Raw genomic sequence first — 22180 nt, 5'->3', positions numbered from 1 at the left:
TTTCAAATGCACATAAACACGACCTATTTCGGATGATCCAGTCAAGAAATGTGACCTTTAAAGATTGAACCATTTTCGAGGTTATGTGCTAATAAATCGTAGATATCTGCCCGTATGCTTGTCTACGACCATACCACGATGAACACACCTGTTCTCGTCCGATCACGTAAGTTAAGCATCGTCGGGCCGGGATAGTACTTGGATGGGGGACCGCCTGGGAAATCCCGATGTCGTAGGCTATTGACTTTTTCACGTTAAAATATTTATCATTACGACTGTGACGTATCTTTTTTACGCAATAGCCGCTGAGTAAATGAAGTAAGGGACGTGATTAGAAGTTTCTTTCCATTCAAAACGGCTACGATCTGGCTACAATAAATGCGCCACGTCGCAAATGAATGGATTACGAGCGTCAGACAAAGAAAATGGCGATGTAGTTAATTTGCTAATTAACTTTGTCATATAAAAATTAAGTCTGAAAGTACCCTAGATTGCCTTCGTTGGAACTTTTTACCGGAAGTCTTAAAGCGCATGGTTGTCGTAAATAATGGATAGCGCTTGAAAAGAGCTTTCAAATGCACATAAACACGACCTATTTCGGATAATCCAGTCAAGAAATATGACCTTTAAAGTTTGAACCATTTTCGATGTAATGTGCTAATAAATCGTAGATATCTGCCCGTATGCTTGTCTACGACCATACCACGATGAACACACCTGTTCTCGTCCGATCACGGAAGTTAAGCATCGTCGGGCCGGGATAGTACTTGGATGGGGGACCTCCTGGGAACTCCCGGTGTCGCAGGCTATTGACTTTTTCACGTTAAATTATTTATCATTACGACTGTGACGTATCTTTTTTACGCAATAGCCGCTGAGTAAATCAAGTAAGGGACGTGATTAGAAGTTTCTTTCCCTTTAAAACGGCTACGATCTGGCTGCAATAAATGCGCCACGTCGCAAATGAATGGATTACGAGCGTCAGACAAAGAAAATGGCGATGTAGTTAATTTGCTAATTAACTTTGTCATATGAAAATTAAGTCTGAAAGTACCCTAGATTGTCTTCGTTGGAACTTTTTACCAGAAATCTTAAAGCGCACGGTTGTCGTAAATAATGGATAGCGCTTGAAAAGAGCTTTCAAATGCACATAAACACGACCTATTTCGTATAATCCAGTCAAGAAATATGACCTTTAAAGTTTGAACCATTTTCGATGTAATGTGCTAATAAATCGTAGATATCTGCCCGTATGCTTGTCTACGACCATACCACGATGAACTCACCTGTTCTCGTCCGATCACGGAAGTTAAGCATCGTCGGGCCGGGATAGTACTTGGATGGGGGACCGCCTGGGAACTCCCGGTGTCGTAGGCTATTGACTTTTCACGTTAAATTATTTATCATTACGACTGTGACGTATCTTTTTTACGCAATAGCCGCTGAGTAAATCAAGTAAGGGACGTGATTAGAAGTTTCTTTCCCTTCAAAACGGCTACGATCTGGCTGCAATAAATGCGCCACGTCGCAAATGAATGGATTACGAGTGTCAGACAAAGAAAATGGCGATGTAGTTAATTTGCTAATTAACTTTGTCATATGAAAATTAAGTCTGAAAGTACCCTAGATTGTCTTCGTTGGAACTTTTACCGGAAATCTTAAAGCGCACGGTTGTCGTAATTAATGGATGGCGCTTGAAAAGAGCTTTCAAATGCACATAAACACGACCTATTTCGGATGATCCAGTCAAGAAATATGACCTTTAAAGATTGAACCATTTTCGAGGTAATGTGCTAATAAATCGTAGATATCTGCCCGTATGCTTGTCTACGACCATACCACGATGAACACACCTGTTCTCGACCGATCACGGAAGGTAAGCATCGTCGGGCCGGGACAGTACTTGGATGGGGAACCGCCTGGGAACTCCCGGTGTCGTAGGCTATTGACTTTTTCACGTTAAATTATTTATCATTACGACTGTGACGTATCTTTTTTACGCAATAGCCGCTGAGTAAATCAAGTAAGAGACGTGATTAGAAGTTTCTTTCCCTTCAAAACGGCTACAGTCTGGCTGCAATAAATGCGCCACGTCGCAAATGAATGAATTACGAGCGTCAGACAAAGAAAATGGCGATATATTTAATTTGCTAATTAACTTTGTCATATGAAAATTAAGTCTGAAAGTACCCTAGATTGCCTTCGTTGGAACTTTTTACCGGAAATCTTAAAGCGCACGGTTGTCGTAAATAATGGATAGCGCTTGAAAAGAGCTTTCAAATGCACATAAACACGACCTATTTCGTATAATCCAGTCAAGAAATATGACCTTTAAAGTTTGAACCATTTTCGATGTAATGTGCTAATAAATCGTAGATATCTGCCCGTATGCTTGTCTACGACCATACCACGATGAACACACCTGTTCTCGTCCGATCACGGAACTTAAGCATCGTCGGGCCGGGATAGTACTTGGATGGGGGACCGCCTGGGAACTCCCGGTGTCGTAGGCTATTGACTTTTCACGTTAAATTATTTATCATTACGACTGTGACGTATCTTTTTTACGCAATAGCCGCTGAGTAAATCAAGTAAGGGACGTGATTAGAAGTTTCTTTCCCTTCAAAACGGCTACGATCTGGCTGCAATAAATGCACCACGTCGCAAATGAATGGATTACGAGCGTCAGACAAAGAAAATGGCGATGTAGTTAATTTGCTAATTAACTTTGTCATATGAAAATTAAGTCTGAAAGTACCCTAGATTGTCTTCGTTGGAACTTTTACCGGAAATCTTAAAGCGCACGGTTGTCGTAATTAATGGATGGCGCTTGAAAAGAGCTTTCAAATGCACATAAACACGACCTATTTCGGATGATCCAGTCAAGAAATGTGACCTTTAAAGATTGAACCATTTTCGAGGTTATGTGCTAATAAATCGTAGATATCTGCCCGTATGCTTGTCTACGACCATACCACGATGAACACACCTGTTCTCGTCCGATCACGGAAGTTAAGCATCGTCGGGCCGGGATAGTACTTGGATGGGGAACCGCCTGGGAACTGTCGGTGTCGTAGGCTATTGACTTTTTCACGTTAAAATATTTATCATTACGACTGTGACGTATCTTTTTTACGCAATAGCCGCTGAGTAAATGAAGTAAGGGACGTGATTAGAAGTTTCTTTCCATTCAAAACGGCTACGATCTGGCTGCAATAAATGCGCCACGTCGCAAATGAATGGATTACGAGCGTCAGACAAAGAAAATGGCGATGTAGTTAATTTGCTAATTAACTTTGTCATATAAAAATTAAGTCTGAAAGTACCCTAGATTGCCTTCGTTGGAACTTTTTACCGGAAGTCTTAAAGCGCATGGTTGTCGTAAATAATGGATAGCGCTTGAAAAGAGCTTTCAAATGCACATAAACACGACCTATTTCGGATAATCCAGTCAAGAAATATGACCTTTAAAGTTTGAACCATTTTCGATGTAATGTGCTAATAAATCGTAGATATCTGCCCGTATGCTTGTCTACGACCATACCACGATGAACACACCTGTTCTCGTCCGATCACGGAAGTTAAGCATCGTCGGGCCGGGATAGTACTTGGATGGGGGACCGCCTGGGAACTCCCGGTGTCGCAGGCTATTGACTTTTTCACGTTAAATTATTTATCATTACGACTGTGACGTATCTTTTTTACGCAATAGACGCTGAGTAAATCAAGTAAGGGACGTGATTAGAAGTTTCTTTCCCTTCAAAACGGCTACGATCTGGCTGCAATAAATGCGCCACGTCGCAAATGAATGGATTACGAGCGTCAGACAAAGAAAATGGCGATGTAGTTAATTTGCTAATTAACTTTGTCATATGAAAATTAAGTCTGAAAGTACCCTAGATTGCCTTCGTTGGAACTTTTTACCGGAAATCTTAAAGCGCACGGTTGTCGTAAATAATGGATAGCGCTTGAAAAGAGCTTTCAAATGCACATAAACACGACCTATTTCGTATAATCCAGTCAAGAAATATGACCTTTAAAGTTTGAACCATTTTCGATGTAATGTGCTAATAAATCGTAGATATCTGCCCGTATGCTTGTCTACGACCATACCACGATGAACACACCTGTTCTCGTCCGATCACGGAAGTTAAGCATCGTCGGGCCGGGATAGTAATTGGATGGGGGACCGCCTGGGAACTCCCGGTGTCGTAGGCTATTGACTTTTCACGTTAAATTATTTATCATTACGACTGTGACGTATCTTTTTTACGCAATAGCCGCTGAGTAAATCAAGTAAGGGACGTGATTAGAAGTTTCTTTCCCTTCAAAACGGCTACGATCTGGCTGCAATAAATGCACCACGTCGCAAATGAATGGATTACGAGCGTCAGACAAAGAAAATGGCGATGTAGTTAATTTGCTAATTAACTTTGTCATATGAAAATTAAGTCTGAAAGTACCCTAGATTGTCTTCGTTGGAACTTTTACCGGAAATCTTAAAGCGCACGGTTGTCGTAATTAATGGATGGCGCTTGAAAAGAGCTTTCAAATGCACATAAACACGACCTATTTCGGATGATCCAGTCAAGAAATGTGACCTTTAAAGATTGAACCATTTTCGAGGTTATGTGCTAATAAATCGTAGATATCTGCCCGTATGCTTGTCTACGACCATACCACGATGAACACACCTGTTCTCGTCCGATCACGGAAGTTAAGCATCGTCGGGCCGGGATAGTACTTGGATGGGGAACCGCCTGGGAACTCCCGGTGTCGTAGGCTATTGACTTTTTCACGTTAAAATATTTATCATTACGACTGTGACGTATCTTTTTTACGCAATAGCCGCTGAGTAAATGAAGTAAGGGACGTGATTAGAAGTTTCTTTCCATTCAAAACGGCTACGATCTGGCTGCAATAAATGCGCCACGTCGCAAATGAATGGATTACGAGCGTCAGACAAAGAAAATGGCGATGTAGTTAATTTGCTAATTCACTTTGTCATATAAAAATTAAGTCTGAAAGTACCCTAGATTGCCTTCGTTGGAACTTTTTACCGGAAGTCTTAAAGCGCATGGTTGTCGTAAATAATGGATAGCGCTTGAAAAGAGCTTTCAAATGCACATAAACACGACCTATTTCGGATAATCACGTCAAGAAATATGACCTTTAAAGTTTGAACCATTTTCGATGTAATGTGCTAATAAATCGTAGATATCTGCCCGTATGCTTGTCTACGACCATACCACGATGAACACACCTGTTCTCGTCCGATCACGGAAGTTAAGCATCGTCGGGCCGGGATAGTACTTGGATGGGGGACCGCCTGGGAACTCCCGGTGTCGCAGGCTATTGACTTTTTCACGTTAAATTATTTATCATTACGACTGTGACGTATCTTTTTTACGCAATAGCCGCTGAGTAAATCAAGTAAGGGACGTGATTAGAAGTTTCTTTCCCTTCAAAACGGCTACGATCTGGCTGCAATAAATGCGCCACGTCGCAAATGAATGGATTACGAGCGTCAGACAAAGAAAATGGCGATGTAGTTAATTTGCTAATTAACTTTGTCATATGAAAATTAAGTCTGAAATTACCCTAGATTGCCTTCGTTGGAACTTTTTACCGGAAATCTTAAAGCGCACGGTTGTCGTAAATAATGGATAGCGCTTGAAAAGAGCTTTCAAATGCACATAAACACGACCTATTTCGTATAATCCAGTCAAGAAATATGACCTTTAAAGTTTGAACCATTTTCGATGTAATGTGCTAATAAATCGTAGATATCTGCCCGTATGCTTGTCTACGACCATACCACGATGAACACACCTGTTCTCGTCCGATCACGGAAGTTAAGCATAGTCGGGCCGGGATAGTACTTGGATGGGGGACCGCCTGGGAACTCCCGGTGTCGTAGGCTATTGACTTTTCACGTTAAATTATTTACCATTACGACTGTGACGTATCTTTTTTACGCAATAGCCGCTGAGTAAATCAAGTAAGGGACGTGATTAGAAGTTTCTTTCCCTTCAAAACGGCTACGATCTGGCTGCAATAAATGCACCGCGTCGCAAATGAATGGATTACGAGCGTCAGACAAAGAAAATGGCGATGTAGTTAATTTGCTAATTAACTTTGTCATATGAAAATTAAGTCTGAAAGTACCCTAGATTGTCTTCGTTGGAACTTTTACCGGAAATCTTAAAGCGCACGGTTGTCGTAATTAATGGATGGCGCTTGAAAAGAGCTTTCAAATGCACATAAACACGACCTATTTCGGATGATCCAGTCAAAAAATGTGACCTTTAAAGATTGAACCATTTTCGAAGTTATGTGCTAATAAATCGTAGATATCTGCCCGTATGCTTGTCTACGACCATACCACGATGAACACACCTGTTCTCGTCCGATCACGGAAGTTAAGCATCGTCGGGCCGGGATAGTACTTGGATGGGGGACCGCCTGGGAACTCCCGGTGTCGCAGGCTATTGACTTTTTCACGTTAAATTATTTATCATTACGACTGTGACGTATCTTTTTTACGCAATAGCCGCTGAGTAAATCAAGTAAGGGACGTGATTAGAAGTTTCTTTCCCTTCAAAACGGCTACGATCTGGCTGCAATAAATGCGCCACGTCGCAAATGAATGGATTACGAGCGTCAGACAAAGAAAATGGCGATGTAGTTAATTTGCTAATTAACTTTGTCATATGAAAATTAAGTCTGAAATTACCCTAGATTGCCTTCGTTGGAACTTTTTACCGGAAATCTTAAAGCGCACGGTTGTCGTAAATAATGGATAGCGCTTGAAAAGAGCTTTCAAATGCACATAAACACGACCTATTTCGTATAATCCAGTCAAGAAATATGACCTTTAAAGTTTGAACCATTTTCGATGTAATGTGCTAATAAATCGTAGATATCTGCCCGTATGCTTGTCTACGACCATACCACGATGAACACACCTGTTCTCGTCCGATCACGGAAGTTAAGCATAGTCGGGCCGGGATAGTACTTGGATGGGGGACCGCCTGGGAACTCCCGGTGTCGTAGGCTATTGACTTTTCACGTTAAATTATTTACCATTACGACTGTGACGTATCTTTTTTACGCAATAGCCGCTGAGTAAATCAAGTAAGGGACGTGATTAGAAGTTTCTTTCCCTTCAAAACGGCTACGATCTGGCTGCAATAAATGCACCGCGTCGCAAATGAATGGATTACGAGCGTCAGACAAAGAAAATGGCGATGTAGTTAATTTGCTAATTAACTTTGTCATATGAAAATTAAGTCTGAAAGTACCCTAGATTGTCTTTGTTGGAACTTTTACCGGAAATCTTAAAGCGCACGGTTGTCGTAATTAATGGATGGCGCTTGAAAAGAGCTTTCAAATGCACATAAACACGACCTATTTCGGATGATCCAGTCAAAAAATGTGACCTTTAAAGATTGAACCATTTTCGAAGTTATGTGCTAATAAATCGTAGATATCTGCCCGTATGCTTGTCTACGACCATACCACGATGAACACACCTGTTCTCGTCCGATCACGGAAGTTAAGCATCGTCGGGCCGGGATAGTACTTGGATGGGGAACCGCCTGGGAACTCCCGGTGTCGTAGGCTATTGACTTTTTCACGTTAAAATATTTATCATTACGACTGTGACGTATCTTTTTTACGCAATAGCCGCTGAGTAAATGAAGTAAGGGACGTGATTAGAAGTTTCTTTCCATTCAAAACGGCTACGATCTGGCTGCAATAAATGCGCCACGTCGCAAATGAATGGATTACGAGCGTCAGACAAAGAAAATGGCGATGTAGTTAATTTGATAATTAACTTTGTCATATAAAAATTAAGTCTGAAAGTACCCTAGATTGCCTTCGTTGGAACTTTTTACCGGAAGTCTTAAAGCGCATGGTTGTCGTAAATAATGGATAGCGCTTGAAAAGAGCTTTCAAATGCACATAAACACGACCTATTTCGGATAATCCAGTCAAGAAATATGACCTTTAAAGTTTGAACCATTTTCGATGTAATGTGCTAATAAATCGTAGATATCTGCCCGTATGCTTGTCTACGACCATACCACGATGAACACACCTGTTCTCGTCCGATCACGGAAGTTAAGCATCGTCGGGCCGGGATAGTACTTGGATGGGGGACCGCCTGGGAACTCCCGGTGTCGCAGGCTATTGACTTTTTCACGTTAAATTATTTATCATTACGACTGTGACGTATCTTTTTTACGCAATAGCCGCTGAGTAAATCAAGTAAGGGACGTGATTAGAAGTTTCTTTCCCTTCAAAACGGCTACGATCTGGCTGCAATAAATGCGCCACGTCGCAAATGAATGGATTACGAGCGTCAGACAAAGAAAATGGCGATGTAGTTAATTTGCTAATTAACTTTGTCATATGAAAATTAAGTCTGAAATTACCCTAGATTGCCTTCGTTGGAACTTTTTACCGGAAATCTTAAAGCGCACGGTTGTCGTAAATAATGGATAGCGCTTGAAAAGAGCTTTCAAATGCACATAAACACGACCTATTTCGTATAATCCAGTCAAGAAATATGACCTTTAAAGTTTGAACCATTTTCGATGTAATGTGCTAATAAATCGTAGATATCTGCCCGTATGCTTGTCTACGACCATACCACGATGAACACACCTGTTCTCGTCCGATCACGGAAGTTAAGCATAGTTGGGCCGGGATAGTACTTGGATGGGGGACCGCCTGGGAACTCCCGGTGTCGTAGGCTATTGACTTTTCACGTTAAATTATTTACCATTACGACTGTGACGTATCTTTTTTACGCAATAGCCGCTGAGTAAATCAAGTAAGGGACGTGATTAGAAGTTTCTTTCCCTTCAAAACGGCTACGATCTGGCTGCAATAAATGCACCACGTCGCAAATGAATGGATTACGAGCGTCAGACAAAGAAAATGGCGATGTCGTTAATTTGCTAATTAACTTTGTCATATGAAAATTAAGTCTGAAAGTACCCTAGATTGTCTTCGTTGGAACTTTTACCGGAAATCTTAAAGCGCACGGTTGTCGTAATTAATGGATGGCGCTTGAAAAGAGCTTTCAAATGCACATAAACACGACCTATTTCGGATGATCCAGTCAAGAAATGTGACCTTTAAAGATTGAACCATTTTCGAGGTTATGTGCTAATAAATCGTAGATATCTGCCCGTATGCTTGTCTACGACCATACCACGATGAACACACCTGTTCTCGTCCGATCACGGAAGTTAAGCATCGTCGGGCCGGGATAGTACTTGGATGGGGAACCGCCTGGGAACTCCCGGTGTCGTAGGCTATTGACTTTTTCACGTTAAAATATTTATCATTACGACTGTGACGTATCTTTTTTACGCAATAGCCGCTGAGTAAATGAAGTAAGGGACGTGATTAGAAGTTTCTTTCCATTCAAAACGGCTACGATCTGGCTGCAATAAATGCGCCACGTCGCAAATGAATGGATTACGAGCGTCAGACAAAGAAAATGGCGATGTAGTTAATTTGCTAATTAACTTTGTCATATAAAAATTAAGTCTGAAAGTACCCTAGATTGCCTTCGTTGGAACTTTTTACCGGAAGTCTTAAAGCGCATGGTTGTCGTAAATAATGGATAGCGCTTGAAAAGAGCTTTCAAATGCACATAAACACGACCTATTTCGGATAATCCAGTCAAGAAATATGACCTTTAAAGTTTGAACCATTTTCGATGTAATGTGCTAATAAATCGTAGATATCTGCCCGTATGCTTGTCTACGACCATACCACGATGAACACACCTGTTCTCGTCCGATCACGGAAGTTAAGCATCGTCGGGCCGGGATAGTACTTGGATGGGGGACCGCCTGGGAACTCCCGGTGTCGCAGGCTATTGACTTTTTCACGTTAAATTATTTATCATTACGACTGTGACGTATCTTTTTTACGCAATAGCCGCTGAGTAAATCAAGTAAGGGACGTGATTAGAAGTTTCTTTCACTTCAAAACGGCTACGATCTGGCAGCAATAAATGCGCCACGTCGCAAATGAATGGATTACGAGCGGCAGACAAAGAAAATAGCGATGTAGTTAATTTGCTAATTAACTTTATCATATGAAAATTAAGTCTGAAAGTACCCTAGATTGCCTTTGTTGGAACTTTTTACCGGAAATCTTAAAGCGCATGGTTATCGTAATTAATGGATAGCGCTTGAAATGAGCTTTCAAATGCACATAAACACGACCTATTTCGAATGATCCAGTCAAGAAATATGACCTTTAAAGTATGAACCATTTTCGATGTAATGTGCTAATAAATCGTAGATATCTGCCCGTTTGTTTGTCTACGACCATACCACGATGAACATACCTGTTCTCGTCCGATCACAGAAGTTAAGCATCGTCGGGTCGGGATAGTACTTGGATGGGGCACCGCCTGGGATCTCCCGGTGTCGTAGGCTATTGACTATTTCACGTTACATTATTTATCTTTACGACTGTGACGTATCTTTTTTACGCAATAGACGCTGAGTAAATCAAGTAAGGGACGTGATTAGAAGTTGCTTTCCATTAAAACGGCTACAATCTTGCTGCAATAAATGCGCCACGTCGCAAATAAATGGATTACGAGCGTCAGACAAAGAAAATGGCGATGTAGTTACTTTGCTAATTAACTTTGTCATATGAAAATTAAGTCTGAAAGTACCCTAGATTGCCTTCGTTGGAACTTTTTATCGGAAATCTTAAAGCGCACGGTTGTCGTAAATAATGGATAGCGCTTGAAAAGAGCTTTCAAATGCACATAAACACGACCTATTTCGTATAATCCAGTCAAGAAATATGACCTTTAAAGTTTGAACCATTTTCGATGTAATGTGCTAATAAATCGTAGATATCTGCCCGTATGCTTGTCTACGACCATACCACGATGAACACACCTGTTCTCGTCCGATCACGGAAGTTAAGCATCGTCGGGCCGGGATAGTACTTGGATGGGGGACCGCCTGGGAACTCCCGGTGTCGTAGGCTATTGACTTTTCACGTTAAATTATTTATCATTACGACTGTGACGTATCTTTTTTACGCAATAGCCGCTGAGTAAATCAAGTAAGGGACGTGATTAGAAGTTTCTTTCTCTTCAAAACGGCTACGATCTGGCTGCAATAAATGCACCACGTCGCAAATGAATGGATTACGAGCGTCAGACAAAGAAAATGGCGATGTAGTTAATTTGCTAATTAACTTTGTCATATGAAAATTAAGTCTGAAAGTACCCTAGATTGCCTTCGTTGGAACTTTTTACCGGAAATCTTAAAGCGCATGGTTGTCGTAATTAATGGATGGCGCTTGAAAAGAGCTTTCAAATGCACATAAACACGACCTATTTCGGATGATCCAATCAAGAAATATGACCTTTAAAGTTTAAACCATTTTCGATGTAATGTGCTAATAAATCGTAGATATCTGCCCGTTTGTTTGTCTACGACCATACCACGATGAACACACCTGTTCTCGTCCGATCACGGAAGTTAAGCATCGTCGGGCCGGGATAGTACTTGAATGGGGGACCGCCTGGGAACTCCCGGTGTCGTAGGTTATTGACTTTTTCACGTTACATTATTTATCATTACGACTGTGACGTATCTTTTTTACGCAATAGCCGCTGAGTAAATCAAGTAAGGGACGTGATTAGAAGTTTCTTTCCCTTCAAAACGGCTACGATCTTGCTGCAATAAATGCGCCACGTCGCAAATAAATGGATTACGAGCGTCAGACAAAGAAAATGGCGATGTAGTTACTTTGCTAATTAACTTTGTCATATGAAAATTAAGTCTGAAAGTACCCTAGATTGCCTTCGTTGGAACTTTTTATCGGAAATCTTAAAGCGCACGGTTGTCGTAAATAATGGATAGCGCTTGAAAAGAGCTTTCAAATGCACATAAACACGACCTATTTCGTATAATCCAGTCAAGAAATATGACCTTTAAAGTTTGAACCATTTTCGATGTAATGTGCTAATAAATCGTAGATATCTGCCCGTATGCTTGTCTACGACCATACCACGATGAACACACCTGTTCTCGTCCGATCACGGAAGTTAAGCATCGTCGGGCCGGGATAGTACTTGGATGGGGGACCGCCTGGGAACTCCCGGTGTCGTAGGCTATTGACTTTTCACGTTAAATTATTTATCATTACGACTGTGACGTATCTTTTTTACGCAATAGCCGCTGAGTAAATCAAGTAAGGGACGTGATTAGAAGTTTCTTTCTCTTCAAAACGGCTACGATCTGGCTGCAATAAATGCACCACGTCGCAAATGAATGGATTACGAGCGTCAGACAAAGAAAATGGCGATGTAGTTAATTTGCTAATTAACTTTGTCATATGAAAATTAAGTCTGAAAGTACCCTAGATTGCCTTCGTTGGAACTTTTTACCGGAAATCTTAAAGCGCATGGTTGTCGTAATTAATGGATGGCGCTTGAAAAGAGCTTTCAAATGCACATAAACACGACCTATTTCGGATGATCCAATCAAGAAATATGACCTTTAAAGTTTAAACCATTTTCGATGTAATGTGCTAATAAATCGTAGATATCTGCCCGTTTGTTTGTCTACGACCATACCACGATGAACACACCTGTTCTCGTCCGATCACGGAAGTTAAGCATCGTCGGGCCGGGATAGTACTTGAATGGGGGACCGCCTGGGAACTCCCGGTGTCGTAGGTTATTGACTTTTTCACGTTACATTATTTATCATTACGACTGTGACGTATCTTTTTTACGCAATAGCCGCTGAGTAAATCAAGTAAGGGACGTGATTAGAAGTTTCTTTCCCTTCAAAACGGCTACGATCTGGCTGCAATAAATGCGCCACGTCGCAAATGAATGAATTACGAGCGTCAGACAAAGAAAATGGCGATATAGTTAATTTGCTAATTAACTTTGTCATATGAAAATTAAGTCTGAAAGTACCCTAGATTGCCTTCGTTGGAACTTTTTACCGGAAATCTTAAAGCGCACGGTTGTCGTAAATAATGGATAGCGCTTGAAAAGAGCTTTCAAATGCACATAAACACGACCTATTTCGGATAATCCAGTCAAGAAATATGACCTTTAAAGTTTGAACCATTTTCGATGTAATGTGCTAATAAATCGTAGATATCTGCCCGTATGCTTGTCTACGACCATACCACGATGAACACACCTGTTCTCGTCCGATCACGGAAGTTAAGCATCGTCGGGCCGGGATAGTACTTGGATGGGGGACCGCCTGGGAACTCCCGGTGTCGTAGGCTATTGACTTTTTCACGTTAAATTATTTATCATTACGACTGTGACGTATCTTTTTTACGCAATAGCCGCTGAGAAAATCAAGTAAGGGACGTGATTAAAAGTTTCTTTCCCTTCAAAACGGCTACGATATGGCTGCAATAAATGCGCCACGTCGCAAATGAATGGATTACGAGCGTCAGACAAAGAAAATGGCGATGTAGTTAATTTGCTAATTAACTTTGTCATATGAAAATTAAGTCTGAAAGTACCCTAGATTGCCTTCGTTGGAACTTTTTACCGGAAATCTTAAAGCGCATGGTTGTCGTAAATAATGGGTAGCTCTTGAAAAGAGATTTCAAATGCACATAAACACGACCTATTTCGGATAATCCAGTCAAGAAATATGACCTTTATAGTTTGAACCATATTCGATGTAATGTGCTAATAAATCGTAGATATCTGCCCGTATGCTTGTCTACGACCATACCACGATGAACACACCTGTTCTCGTCCGATCACGGAAGTTAAGCATCGTCGGGCCGGGATAGTACTTGGATGGGGGACCGCCTGGGAACTCCCGATGTCGTAGGCTATTGGCTTTTTCACGTTAAATTATTTATCATTACGACTGTGACGTATCTTTTTTACGCAATAGCCGCTGAGTAAATGAAGTAAGGGACGTGATTAGAAGTTTCTTTCCATTCAAAAGGGCTACGATCTGGCTGCAATAAATGCGCCACGTCGCAAATGAATGGATTACGAGCGTCAGACAACAAAAATGGCGATGTAGTTAATTTGCTAATTAACTTTGTCATATGAAAATTAAGTCTGAAAGTACCCTAGATTGCCTTCGTTGGAACTTTTTACCGGAAATCTTAAAGCGCATGGTTGTCGTAAATAATGGGTAGCTCTTGAAAAGAGATTTCAAATGCACATAAACACGACCTATTTCGGATAATCCAGTCAAGAAATATGACCTTTATAGTTTGAACCATATTCGATGTAATGTGCTAATAAATCGTAGATATCTGCCCGTATGCTTGTCTACGACCATACCACGATGAACACACCTGTTCTCGTCCGATCACGGAAGTTAAGCATCGTCGGGCCGGGATAGTACTTGGATGGGGGACCGCCTGGGAACTCCCGATGTCGTAGGCTATTGGCTTTTTCACGTTAAATTATTTATCATTACGACTGTGACGTATCTTTTTTACGCAATAGCCGCTGAGTAAATGAAGTAAGGGACGTGATTAGAAGTTTCTTTCCATTCAAAAGGGCTACGATCTGGCTGCAATAAATGCGCCACGTCGCAAATGAATGGATTACGAGCGTCAGACAACAAAAATGGCGATGTAGTTAATTTGCTAATTAACTTTGTCATATAAAAATTAAGTCTGAAAGTACCCTAGATTGCCTTCGTTGGAACTTTTTACCGGAAGTCTTAAAGCGCATGGTTGTCGTAAATAATTGATAGCGCTTGAAAAGAGCTCTCAAATGCACATAAACACGACCTATTTCGGATAATCCAGTCAAGAAATAAGACCTTTAAAGTTTAAACCATTTTCGATGTAATGTGCTAATAAATCGTAGATATCTGCCCGTTTGTTTGTCTACGACCATACCACGATGAACATACCTGTTCTCGTCCGATCACGGAAGTTAAGCATCGTCGGGCCGGGATAGTACTTGGATGGGGGACCGCCTGGGATCTCCCGGTGTCGTAGGCTATTGACTATTTCACGTTACATTATTTATCATTACGACTGTGACGTATCTTTTTTACGCAATAGACGCTGAGTAAATCAAGTAAGGGACGTGATTAGAAGTTGCTTTCCATTAAAACGGCTACAATCTTGCTGCAATAAATGCGCCACGTCGCAAATAAATGGATTACGAGCGTCAGACAAAGAAAATGGCGATGTAGTTACTTTGCTAATTAACTTTGTCATATGAAAATTAAGTCTGAAAGTACCCTAGATTGCCTTCGTTGGAACTTTTTACCGGAAATCTTAAAGCGCACGGTTGTCGTAAATAATGGATAGCGCTTGAAAAGAGCTTTCAAATGCACATAAACACGACCTATTTCGTATAATCCAGTCAAGAAATATGACCTTTAAAGTTTGAACCATTTTCGATGTAATGTGCTAATAAATCGTAGATATCTGCCCGTATGCTTGTCTACGACCATACCACGATGAACACACCTGTTCTCGTCCGATCACGGAAGTTAAGCATCGTCGGGCCGGGATAGTACTTGGATGGGGCCCCGCTTGGGAACTCCCGGTGTCGTAGGCTATTGACTTTTCACGTTAAATTATTTATCATTACGACTGTGACGTATCTTTTTTACGCAATAGCCGCTGAGTAAATCAAGTAAGGGACGTGATTAGAAGTTTCTTTCCCTTCAAAACGGCTACGATCTGGCTGCAATAAATGCACCACGTCGCAAATGAATGGATTACGAGCGTCAGACAAAGAAAATGGCGATGTAGTTAATTTGCTAATTAACTTTGTCATATGAAAATTAAGTCTGAAAGTACCCTAGATTGCCTTCGTTGGAACTTTTTACCGGAAATCTTAAAGCGCATGGTTGTCGTAATTAATGGATGGCGCTTGAAAAGAGCTTTCAAATGCACATAAACACGACCTATTTCGGATGATCCAATCAAGAAATATGACCTTTAAAGTTTAAACCATTTTCGATGTAATGTGCTAATAAATCGTAGATATCTGCCCGTTTGTTTGTCTACGACCATACCACGATGAACACACCTGTTCTCGTCCGATCACGGAAGTTAAGCATCGTCGGGCCGGGATAGTACTTGGATGGGGGACCGCCTGGGAACTCCCGGTGTCGTAGGCTATTGACTTTTTCACGTTAAATTATTTATCATTACGACTGTGACGTATCTTTTTTACGCAATAGCCGCTGAGAAAATCAAGTAAGGGACGTGATTAAAAGTTTCTTTCCCTTCAAAACGGCTACGATATGGCTGCAATAAATGCGCCACGTCGCAAATGAATGGATTACGAGCGTCAGACAAAGAAAATGGCGATGTAGTTAATTTGCTAATTAACTTTGTCATATGAAAATTAAGTCTGAAAGTACCCTAGATTGCCTTTGTTGGAACTTTTTACCGGAAATCTTAAAGCGCATGGTTATCGTAATTAATGGATAGCGCTTGAAATGAGCTTTCAAATGCACATAAACACGACCTATTTCGAATGATCCAGTCAAGAAATATGACCTTTAAAGTATGAACCATTTTCGATGTAATGTGCTAATAAATCGTAGATATCTGCCCGTTTGTTTGTCTACGACCATACCACGATGAACATACCTGTTCTCGTCCGATCACAGAAGTTAAGCATCGTCGGGTCGGGATAGTACTTGGATGGGGCACCGCCTGGGATCTCCCGGTGTCGTAGGCTATTGACTATTTCACGTTACATTATTTATCTTTACGACTGTGACGTATCTTTTTTACGCAATAGACGCTGAGTAAATCAAGTAAGGGACGTGATTAGAAGTTGCTTTCCATTAAAACGGCTACAATCTTGCTGCAATAAATGCGCCACGTCGCAAATAAATGGATTACGAGCGTCAGACAAAGAAAATGGCGATGTAGTTACTTTGCTAATTAACTTTGTCATATGAAAATTAAGTCTGAAAGTACCCTAGATTGCCTTCGTTGGAACTTTTTATCGGAAATCTTAAAGCGCACGGTTGTCGTAAATAATGGATAGCGCTTGAAAAGAGCTTTCAAATGCACATAAACACGACCTATTTCGTATAATCCAGTCAAGAAATATGACCTTTAAAGTTTGAACCATTTTCGATGTAATGTGCTAATAAATCGTAGATATCTGCCCGTATGCTTGTCTACGACCATACCACGATGAACACACCTGTTCTCGTCCGATCACGGAAGTTAAGCATCGTCGGGCCGGGATAGTACTTGGATGGGGGACCGCCTGGGAACTCCCGGTGTCGTAGGCTATTGACTTTTCACGTTAAATTATTTATCATTACGACTGTGACGTATCTTTTTTACGCAATAGCCGCTGAGTAAATCAAGTAAGGGACGTGATTAGAAGTTTCTTTCTCTTCAAAACGGCTACGATCTGGCTGCAATAAATGCACCACGTCGCAAATGAATGGATTACGAGCGTCAGACAAAGAAAATGGCGATGTAGTTAATTTGCTAATTAACTTTGTCATATGAAAATTAAGTCTGAAAGTACCCTAGATTGCCTTCGTTGGAACTTTTTACCGGAAATCTTAAAGCGCATGGTTGTCGTAATTAATGGATGGCGCTTGAAAAGAGCTTTCAAATGCACATAAACACGACCTATTTCGGATGATCCAATCAAGAAATATGACCTTTAAAGTTTAAACCATTTTCGATGTAATGTGCTAATAAATCGTAGATATCTGCCCGTTTGTTTGTCTACGACCATACCACGATGAACACACCTGTTCTCGTCCGATCACGGAAGTTAAGCATCGTCGGGCCGGGATAGTACTTGAATGGGGGACCGCCTGGGAACTCCCGGTGTCGTAGGCTATTGACTTTTTCACGTTACATTATTTATCATTACGACTGTGACGTATCTTTTTTACGCAATAGCCGCTGAGTAAATCAAGTAAGGGACGTGATTAGAAGTTTCTTTCCCTTCAAAACGGCTACGATCTGGCTGCAATAAATGCGCCACGTCGCAAATGAATGAATTACGAGCGTCAGACAAAGAAAATGGCGATGTAGTTAATTTGCTAATTAACTTTGTCATATGAAAATTAAGTCTGAAAGTACCCTAGATTGCCTTCGTTGGAACTTTTTACCGGAAATCTTAAAGCGCACGGTTGTCGTAAATAATGGATAGCGCTTGAAAAGAGCTTTCAAATGCACATAAACACGACCTATTTCGGATAATCCAGTCAAGAAATATGACCTTTAAAGTTTGAACCATTTTCGATGTAATGTGCTAATAAATCGTAGATATCTGCCCGTATGCTTGTCTACGACCATACCACGATGAACACACCTGTTCTCGTCCGATCACGGAAGTTAAGCATCGTCGGGCCGGGATAGTACTTGGATGGGGGACCGCCTGGGAACTCCCGGTGTCGTAGGCTATTGACTTTTTCACGTTAAATTATTTATCATTACGACTGTGACGTATCTTTTTTACGCAATAGCCGCTGAGAAAATCAAGTAAGGGACGTGATTAAAAGTTTCTTTCCCTTCAAAACGGCTACGATATGGCTGCAATAAATGCGCCACGTCGCAAATGAATGGATTACGAGCGTCAGACAAAGAAAATGGCGATGTAGTTAATTTGCTAATTAACTTTGTCATATGAAAATTAAGTCTGAAAGTACCCTAGATTGCCTTCGTTGGAACTTTTTACCGGAAATCTTAAAGCGCATGGTTGTCGTAAATAATGGGTAGCTCTTGAAAAGAGATTTCAAATGCACATAAACACGACCTATTTCGGATAATCCAGTCAAGAAATATGACCTTTATAGTTTGAACCATATTCGATGTAATGTGCTAATAAATCGTAGATATCTGCCCGTATGCTTGTCTACGACCATACCACGATGAACACACCTGTTCTCGTCCGATCACGGAAGTTAAGCATCGTCGGGCCGGGATAGTACTTGGATGGGGGACCGCCTGGGAACTCCCGATGTCGTAGGCTATTGGCTTTTTCACGTTAAAATATTTATCATTACGACTGTGACGTATCTTTTTTACGCAATAGCCGCTGAGTAAATGAAGTAAGGGACGTGATTAGAAGTTTCTTTCCATTCAAAAGGGCTACGATCTGGCTGCAATAAATGCGCCACGTCGCAAATGAATGGATTACGAGCGTCAGACAACAAAAATGGCGATGTAGTTAATTTGCTAATTAACTTTGTCATATAAAAATTAAGTCTGAAAGTACCCTAGATTGCCTTCGTTGGAACTTTTTACCGGAAGTCTTAAAGCGCATGGTTGTCGTAAATAATTGATAGCGCTTGAAAAGAGCTCTCAAATGCACATAAACACGACCTATTTCGGATAATCCAGTCAAGAAATAAGACCTTTAAAGTTTAAACCATTTTCGATGTAATGTGCTAATAAATCGTAGATATCTGCCCGTTTGTTTGTCTACGACCATACCACGATGAACATACCTGTTCTCGTCCGATCACGGAAGTTAAGCATCGTCGGGCCGGGATAGTACTTGGATGGGGGACCGCCTGGGATCTCCCGGTGTCGTAGGCTATTGACTATTTCACGTTACATTATTTATCATTACGACTGTGACGTATCTTTTTTACGCAATAGACGCTGAGTAAATCAAGTAAGGGACGTGATTAGAAGTTGCTTTCCATTAAAACGGCTACAATCTTGCTGCAATAAATGCGCCACGTCGCAAATAAATGGATTACGAGCGTCAGACAAAGAAAATGGCGATGTAGTTACTTTGCTAATTAACTTTGTCATATGAAAATTAAGTCTGAAAGTACCCTAGATTGCCTTCGTTGGAACTTTTTACCGGAAATCTTAAAGCGCACGGTTGTCGTAAATAATGGATAGCGCTTGAAAAGAGCTTTCAAATGCACATAAACACGACCTATTTCGTATAATCCAGTCAAGAAATATGACCTTTAAAGTTTGAACCATTTTCGATGTAATGTGCTAATAAATCGTAGATATCTGCCCGTATGCTTGTCTACGACCATACCACGATGAACACACCTGTTCTCGTCCGATCACGGAAGTTAAGCATCGTCGGGCCGGGATAGTACTTGGATGGGGGACCGCTTGGGAACTCCCGGTGTCGTAGGCTATTGACTTTTCACGTTAAATTATTTATCATTACGACTGTGACGTATCTTTTTTACGCAATAGCCGCTGAGTAAATCAAGTAAGGGACGTGATTAGAAGTTTCTTTCCCTTCAAAACGGCTACGATCTGGCTGCAATAAATGCACCACGTCGCAAATGAATGGATTACGAGCGTCAGACAAAGAAAATGGCGATGTAGTTAATTTGCTAATTAACTTTGTCATATGAAAATTAAGTCTGAAAGTACCCTAGATTGCCTTCGTTGGAACTTTTTACCGGAAATCTTAAAGCGCATGGTTGTCGTAATTAATGGATGGCGCTTGAAAAGAGCTTTCAAATGCACATAAACACGACCTATTTCGGATGATCCAATCAAGAAATATGACCTTTAAAGTTTAAACCATTTTCGATGTAATGTGCTAATAAATCGTAGATATCTGCCCGTTTGTTTGTCTACGACCATACCGCGATGAACACACCTGTTCTCGTCCGATCACGGAAGTTAAGCATCGTCGGGCCGGGATAGTACTTGGATGGGGGACCGCCTGGGAACTCCCGGTGTCGTAGGCTATTGACTTTTTCACGTTAAATTATTTATCATTACGACTGTGACGTATCTTTTTTACGCAATAGCCGCTGAGAAAATCAAGTAAGGGACGTGATTAAAAGTTTCTTTCCCTTCAAAACGGCTACGATATGGCTGCAATAAATGCGCCACGTCGCAAATGAATGGATTACGAGCGTCAGACAAAGAAAATGGCGATGTAGTTAATTTGCTAATTAACTTTGTCATATGAAAATTAAGTCTGAAAGTACCCTAGATTGCCTTCGTTGGAACTTTTTACCGGAAATCTTAAAGCGCATGGTTGTCGTAAATAATGGGTAGCTCTTGAAAAGAGATTTCAAATGCACATAAACACGACCTATTTCGGATAATCCAGTCAAGAAATATGACCTTTATAGTTTGAACCATATTCGATGTAATGTGCTAATAAATCGTAGATATCTGCCCGTATGCTTGTCTACGACCATACCACGATGAACACACCTGTTCTCCTCCGATCACGGAAGTTAAGCATCGTCGGGCCGGGATAGTACTTGGATGGGGGACCGCCTGGGAACTCCCGATGTCGTAGGCTATTGGCTTTTTCACGTTAAAATATTTATCATTACGACTGTGACGTATCTTTTTTACGCAATAGCCGCTGAGTAAATGAAGTAAGGGACGTGATTAGAAGTTTCTTTCCATTCAAAAGGGCTACGATCTGGCTGCAATAAATGCGCCACGTCGCAAATGAATGGATTACGAGCGTCAGACAACAAAAATGGCGATGTAGTTAATTTGCTAATTAACTTTGTCATATAAAAATTAAGTCTGAAAGTACCCTAGATTGCCTTCGTTGGAACTTTTTACCGGAAGTCTTAAAGCGCATGGTTGTCGTAAATAATGGATAGCGCTTGAAAAGAGCTCTCAAATGCACATAAACACGACCTATTTCGGATAATCCAGTCAAGAAATAAGACCTTTAAAGTTTAAACCATTTTCGATGTAATGTGCTAATAAATCGTAGATATCTGCCCGTTTGTTTGTCTACGACCATACCACGATGAACATACCTGTTCTCGTCCGATCACGGAAGTTAAGCATCGTCGGGCCGGGATAGTACTTGGATGGGGGACCGCCTGGGAACTCCCGGTGTCGTAGGCTATTGACTTTTTCACGTTACATTATTTATCATTACGACTGTGACGTATGTTTTTTACGCAATAGCCGCTGAGTAAATCAAGTAAGGGACATGATTAGAAGTTTCTTTCCCTTCAAAACGGCTACAATCTTGCTGCAATAAATGCGCCACGTCGCAAATGAATGGATTACGAGCATCAGACAAAGAAAATGGCGATGTACTCACTTTGCTAATTAACTTTGTTATATGAAAATTAAGTCTGCAAGTACCCTAGATTGCCTTCGTTGGAACTTTTTACCGGCAATCTTAAAGCGCATGGTTGTCGTAATTAATGGATAGCGCCTGAAAAGAGCTTTCAAATGC

General features: G+C 41.0%; 39 non-coding genes across 39 annotated transcripts; all 39 read left to right on the top strand.

Annotated features, from left to right (window-relative positions):
• Positions 1 to 120: 120 nt before the first annotated feature.
• Positions 121 to 239, top strand: LOC130617726 (5S ribosomal RNA). The gene has a single exon (XR_008978802.1). It is a non-coding gene; the product is annotated as a 5S ribosomal RNA (ribosomal RNA).
• A 450-nt stretch (positions 240 to 689) lies between these two features.
• LOC130616091 (5S ribosomal RNA) lies at positions 690 to 808 on the top strand. Its single transcript, XR_008977174.1, has one exon. It is a non-coding gene; the product is annotated as a 5S ribosomal RNA (ribosomal RNA).
• A 450-nt stretch (positions 809 to 1258) lies between these two features.
• LOC130615853 (5S ribosomal RNA) lies at positions 1259 to 1377 on the top strand. The gene has a single exon (XR_008976940.1). It is a non-coding gene; the product is annotated as a 5S ribosomal RNA (ribosomal RNA).
• Positions 1378 to 1825: 448 nt separating this feature from the next.
• Positions 1826 to 1944, top strand: LOC130617901 (5S ribosomal RNA). The gene has a single exon (XR_008978977.1). It is a non-coding gene; the product is annotated as a 5S ribosomal RNA (ribosomal RNA).
• Positions 1945 to 2394: 450 nt separating this feature from the next.
• On the top strand, positions 2395 to 2513 carry LOC130616679 (5S ribosomal RNA). The gene has a single exon (XR_008977759.1). It is a non-coding gene; the product is annotated as a 5S ribosomal RNA (ribosomal RNA).
• A 448-nt stretch (positions 2514 to 2961) lies between these two features.
• On the top strand, positions 2962 to 3080 carry LOC130617428 (5S ribosomal RNA). Its single transcript, XR_008978505.1, has one exon. It is a non-coding gene; the product is annotated as a 5S ribosomal RNA (ribosomal RNA).
• Positions 3081 to 3530: 450 nt separating this feature from the next.
• LOC130616245 (5S ribosomal RNA) lies at positions 3531 to 3649 on the top strand. The gene has a single exon (XR_008977328.1). It is a non-coding gene; the product is annotated as a 5S ribosomal RNA (ribosomal RNA).
• Positions 3650 to 4099: 450 nt separating this feature from the next.
• Positions 4100 to 4218, top strand: LOC130616579 (5S ribosomal RNA). Its single transcript, XR_008977660.1, has one exon. It is a non-coding gene; the product is annotated as a 5S ribosomal RNA (ribosomal RNA).
• Positions 4219 to 4666: 448 nt separating this feature from the next.
• Positions 4667 to 4785, top strand: LOC130615791 (5S ribosomal RNA). The gene has a single exon (XR_008976877.1). It is a non-coding gene; the product is annotated as a 5S ribosomal RNA (ribosomal RNA).
• A 450-nt stretch (positions 4786 to 5235) lies between these two features.
• Positions 5236 to 5354, top strand: LOC130616242 (5S ribosomal RNA). Its single transcript, XR_008977326.1, has one exon. It is a non-coding gene; the product is annotated as a 5S ribosomal RNA (ribosomal RNA).
• Positions 5355 to 5804: 450 nt separating this feature from the next.
• Positions 5805 to 5923, top strand: LOC130616115 (5S ribosomal RNA). The gene has a single exon (XR_008977198.1). It is a non-coding gene; the product is annotated as a 5S ribosomal RNA (ribosomal RNA).
• A 448-nt stretch (positions 5924 to 6371) lies between these two features.
• LOC130616241 (5S ribosomal RNA) lies at positions 6372 to 6490 on the top strand. The gene has a single exon (XR_008977325.1). It is a non-coding gene; the product is annotated as a 5S ribosomal RNA (ribosomal RNA).
• A 450-nt stretch (positions 6491 to 6940) lies between these two features.
• Positions 6941 to 7059, top strand: LOC130616114 (5S ribosomal RNA). Its single transcript, XR_008977197.1, has one exon. It is a non-coding gene; the product is annotated as a 5S ribosomal RNA (ribosomal RNA).
• Positions 7060 to 7507: 448 nt separating this feature from the next.
• LOC130615790 (5S ribosomal RNA) lies at positions 7508 to 7626 on the top strand. Its single transcript, XR_008976876.1, has one exon. It is a non-coding gene; the product is annotated as a 5S ribosomal RNA (ribosomal RNA).
• Positions 7627 to 8076: 450 nt separating this feature from the next.
• LOC130616240 (5S ribosomal RNA) lies at positions 8077 to 8195 on the top strand. Its single transcript, XR_008977324.1, has one exon. It is a non-coding gene; the product is annotated as a 5S ribosomal RNA (ribosomal RNA).
• Positions 8196 to 8645: 450 nt separating this feature from the next.
• On the top strand, positions 8646 to 8764 carry LOC130615919 (5S ribosomal RNA). The gene has a single exon (XR_008977005.1). It is a non-coding gene; the product is annotated as a 5S ribosomal RNA (ribosomal RNA).
• A 448-nt stretch (positions 8765 to 9212) lies between these two features.
• Positions 9213 to 9331, top strand: LOC130615788 (5S ribosomal RNA). Its single transcript, XR_008976875.1, has one exon. It is a non-coding gene; the product is annotated as a 5S ribosomal RNA (ribosomal RNA).
• Positions 9332 to 9781: 450 nt separating this feature from the next.
• Positions 9782 to 9900, top strand: LOC130616239 (5S ribosomal RNA). Its single transcript, XR_008977323.1, has one exon. It is a non-coding gene; the product is annotated as a 5S ribosomal RNA (ribosomal RNA).
• Positions 9901 to 10350: 450 nt separating this feature from the next.
• Positions 10351 to 10469, top strand: LOC130617996 (5S ribosomal RNA). Its single transcript, XR_008979072.1, has one exon. It is a non-coding gene; the product is annotated as a 5S ribosomal RNA (ribosomal RNA).
• A 449-nt stretch (positions 10470 to 10918) lies between these two features.
• Positions 10919 to 11037, top strand: LOC130615299 (5S ribosomal RNA). Its single transcript, XR_008976389.1, has one exon. It is a non-coding gene; the product is annotated as a 5S ribosomal RNA (ribosomal RNA).
• A 449-nt stretch (positions 11038 to 11486) lies between these two features.
• On the top strand, positions 11487 to 11605 carry LOC130616218 (5S ribosomal RNA). Its single transcript, XR_008977302.1, has one exon. It is a non-coding gene; the product is annotated as a 5S ribosomal RNA (ribosomal RNA).
• A 450-nt stretch (positions 11606 to 12055) lies between these two features.
• LOC130615298 (5S ribosomal RNA) lies at positions 12056 to 12174 on the top strand. The gene has a single exon (XR_008976388.1). It is a non-coding gene; the product is annotated as a 5S ribosomal RNA (ribosomal RNA).
• Positions 12175 to 12623: 449 nt separating this feature from the next.
• Positions 12624 to 12742, top strand: LOC130616217 (5S ribosomal RNA). The gene has a single exon (XR_008977301.1). It is a non-coding gene; the product is annotated as a 5S ribosomal RNA (ribosomal RNA).
• A 450-nt stretch (positions 12743 to 13192) lies between these two features.
• Positions 13193 to 13311, top strand: LOC130615297 (5S ribosomal RNA). Its single transcript, XR_008976387.1, has one exon. It is a non-coding gene; the product is annotated as a 5S ribosomal RNA (ribosomal RNA).
• Positions 13312 to 13761: 450 nt separating this feature from the next.
• Positions 13762 to 13880, top strand: LOC130616607 (5S ribosomal RNA). The gene has a single exon (XR_008977688.1). It is a non-coding gene; the product is annotated as a 5S ribosomal RNA (ribosomal RNA).
• Positions 13881 to 14330: 450 nt separating this feature from the next.
• LOC130616606 (5S ribosomal RNA) lies at positions 14331 to 14449 on the top strand. Its single transcript, XR_008977687.1, has one exon. It is a non-coding gene; the product is annotated as a 5S ribosomal RNA (ribosomal RNA).
• A 450-nt stretch (positions 14450 to 14899) lies between these two features.
• On the top strand, positions 14900 to 15018 carry LOC130617245 (5S ribosomal RNA). The gene has a single exon (XR_008978323.1). It is a non-coding gene; the product is annotated as a 5S ribosomal RNA (ribosomal RNA).
• Positions 15019 to 15467: 449 nt separating this feature from the next.
• LOC130616939 (5S ribosomal RNA) lies at positions 15468 to 15586 on the top strand. The gene has a single exon (XR_008978018.1). It is a non-coding gene; the product is annotated as a 5S ribosomal RNA (ribosomal RNA).
• Positions 15587 to 16035: 449 nt separating this feature from the next.
• LOC130615295 (5S ribosomal RNA) lies at positions 16036 to 16154 on the top strand. Its single transcript, XR_008976384.1, has one exon. It is a non-coding gene; the product is annotated as a 5S ribosomal RNA (ribosomal RNA).
• Positions 16155 to 16604: 450 nt separating this feature from the next.
• Positions 16605 to 16723, top strand: LOC130617995 (5S ribosomal RNA). The gene has a single exon (XR_008979071.1). It is a non-coding gene; the product is annotated as a 5S ribosomal RNA (ribosomal RNA).
• Positions 16724 to 17172: 449 nt separating this feature from the next.
• On the top strand, positions 17173 to 17291 carry LOC130615294 (5S ribosomal RNA). Its single transcript, XR_008976383.1, has one exon. It is a non-coding gene; the product is annotated as a 5S ribosomal RNA (ribosomal RNA).
• Positions 17292 to 17740: 449 nt separating this feature from the next.
• LOC130615655 (5S ribosomal RNA) lies at positions 17741 to 17859 on the top strand. The gene has a single exon (XR_008976743.1). It is a non-coding gene; the product is annotated as a 5S ribosomal RNA (ribosomal RNA).
• A 450-nt stretch (positions 17860 to 18309) lies between these two features.
• Positions 18310 to 18428, top strand: LOC130615293 (5S ribosomal RNA). The gene has a single exon (XR_008976382.1). It is a non-coding gene; the product is annotated as a 5S ribosomal RNA (ribosomal RNA).
• A 450-nt stretch (positions 18429 to 18878) lies between these two features.
• Positions 18879 to 18997, top strand: LOC130616605 (5S ribosomal RNA). Its single transcript, XR_008977686.1, has one exon. It is a non-coding gene; the product is annotated as a 5S ribosomal RNA (ribosomal RNA).
• A 450-nt stretch (positions 18998 to 19447) lies between these two features.
• LOC130617244 (5S ribosomal RNA) lies at positions 19448 to 19566 on the top strand. The gene has a single exon (XR_008978322.1). It is a non-coding gene; the product is annotated as a 5S ribosomal RNA (ribosomal RNA).
• Positions 19567 to 20015: 449 nt separating this feature from the next.
• LOC130615380 (5S ribosomal RNA) lies at positions 20016 to 20134 on the top strand. The gene has a single exon (XR_008976469.1). It is a non-coding gene; the product is annotated as a 5S ribosomal RNA (ribosomal RNA).
• A 449-nt stretch (positions 20135 to 20583) lies between these two features.
• On the top strand, positions 20584 to 20702 carry LOC130615319 (5S ribosomal RNA). Its single transcript, XR_008976409.1, has one exon. It is a non-coding gene; the product is annotated as a 5S ribosomal RNA (ribosomal RNA).
• A 450-nt stretch (positions 20703 to 21152) lies between these two features.
• Positions 21153 to 21271, top strand: LOC130617182 (5S ribosomal RNA). Its single transcript, XR_008978260.1, has one exon. It is a non-coding gene; the product is annotated as a 5S ribosomal RNA (ribosomal RNA).
• Positions 21272 to 21721: 450 nt separating this feature from the next.
• LOC130615834 (5S ribosomal RNA) lies at positions 21722 to 21840 on the top strand. Its single transcript, XR_008976920.1, has one exon. It is a non-coding gene; the product is annotated as a 5S ribosomal RNA (ribosomal RNA).
• The last annotated feature ends 340 nt before the right edge of the window (positions 21841 to 22180 follow it).

Source organism: Hydractinia symbiolongicarpus, chromosome 11 (genome assembly GCF_029227915.1).
Source record: "Hydractinia symbiolongicarpus strain clone_291-10 chromosome 11, HSymV2.1, whole genome shotgun sequence".
Taxonomy (NCBI): domain Eukaryota; kingdom Metazoa; phylum Cnidaria; class Hydrozoa; order Anthoathecata; family Hydractiniidae; genus Hydractinia; species Hydractinia symbiolongicarpus.
Note: the sequence above shows the minus strand (reverse complement) of the source record. Positions and strands in the feature narration are given on the sequence as shown.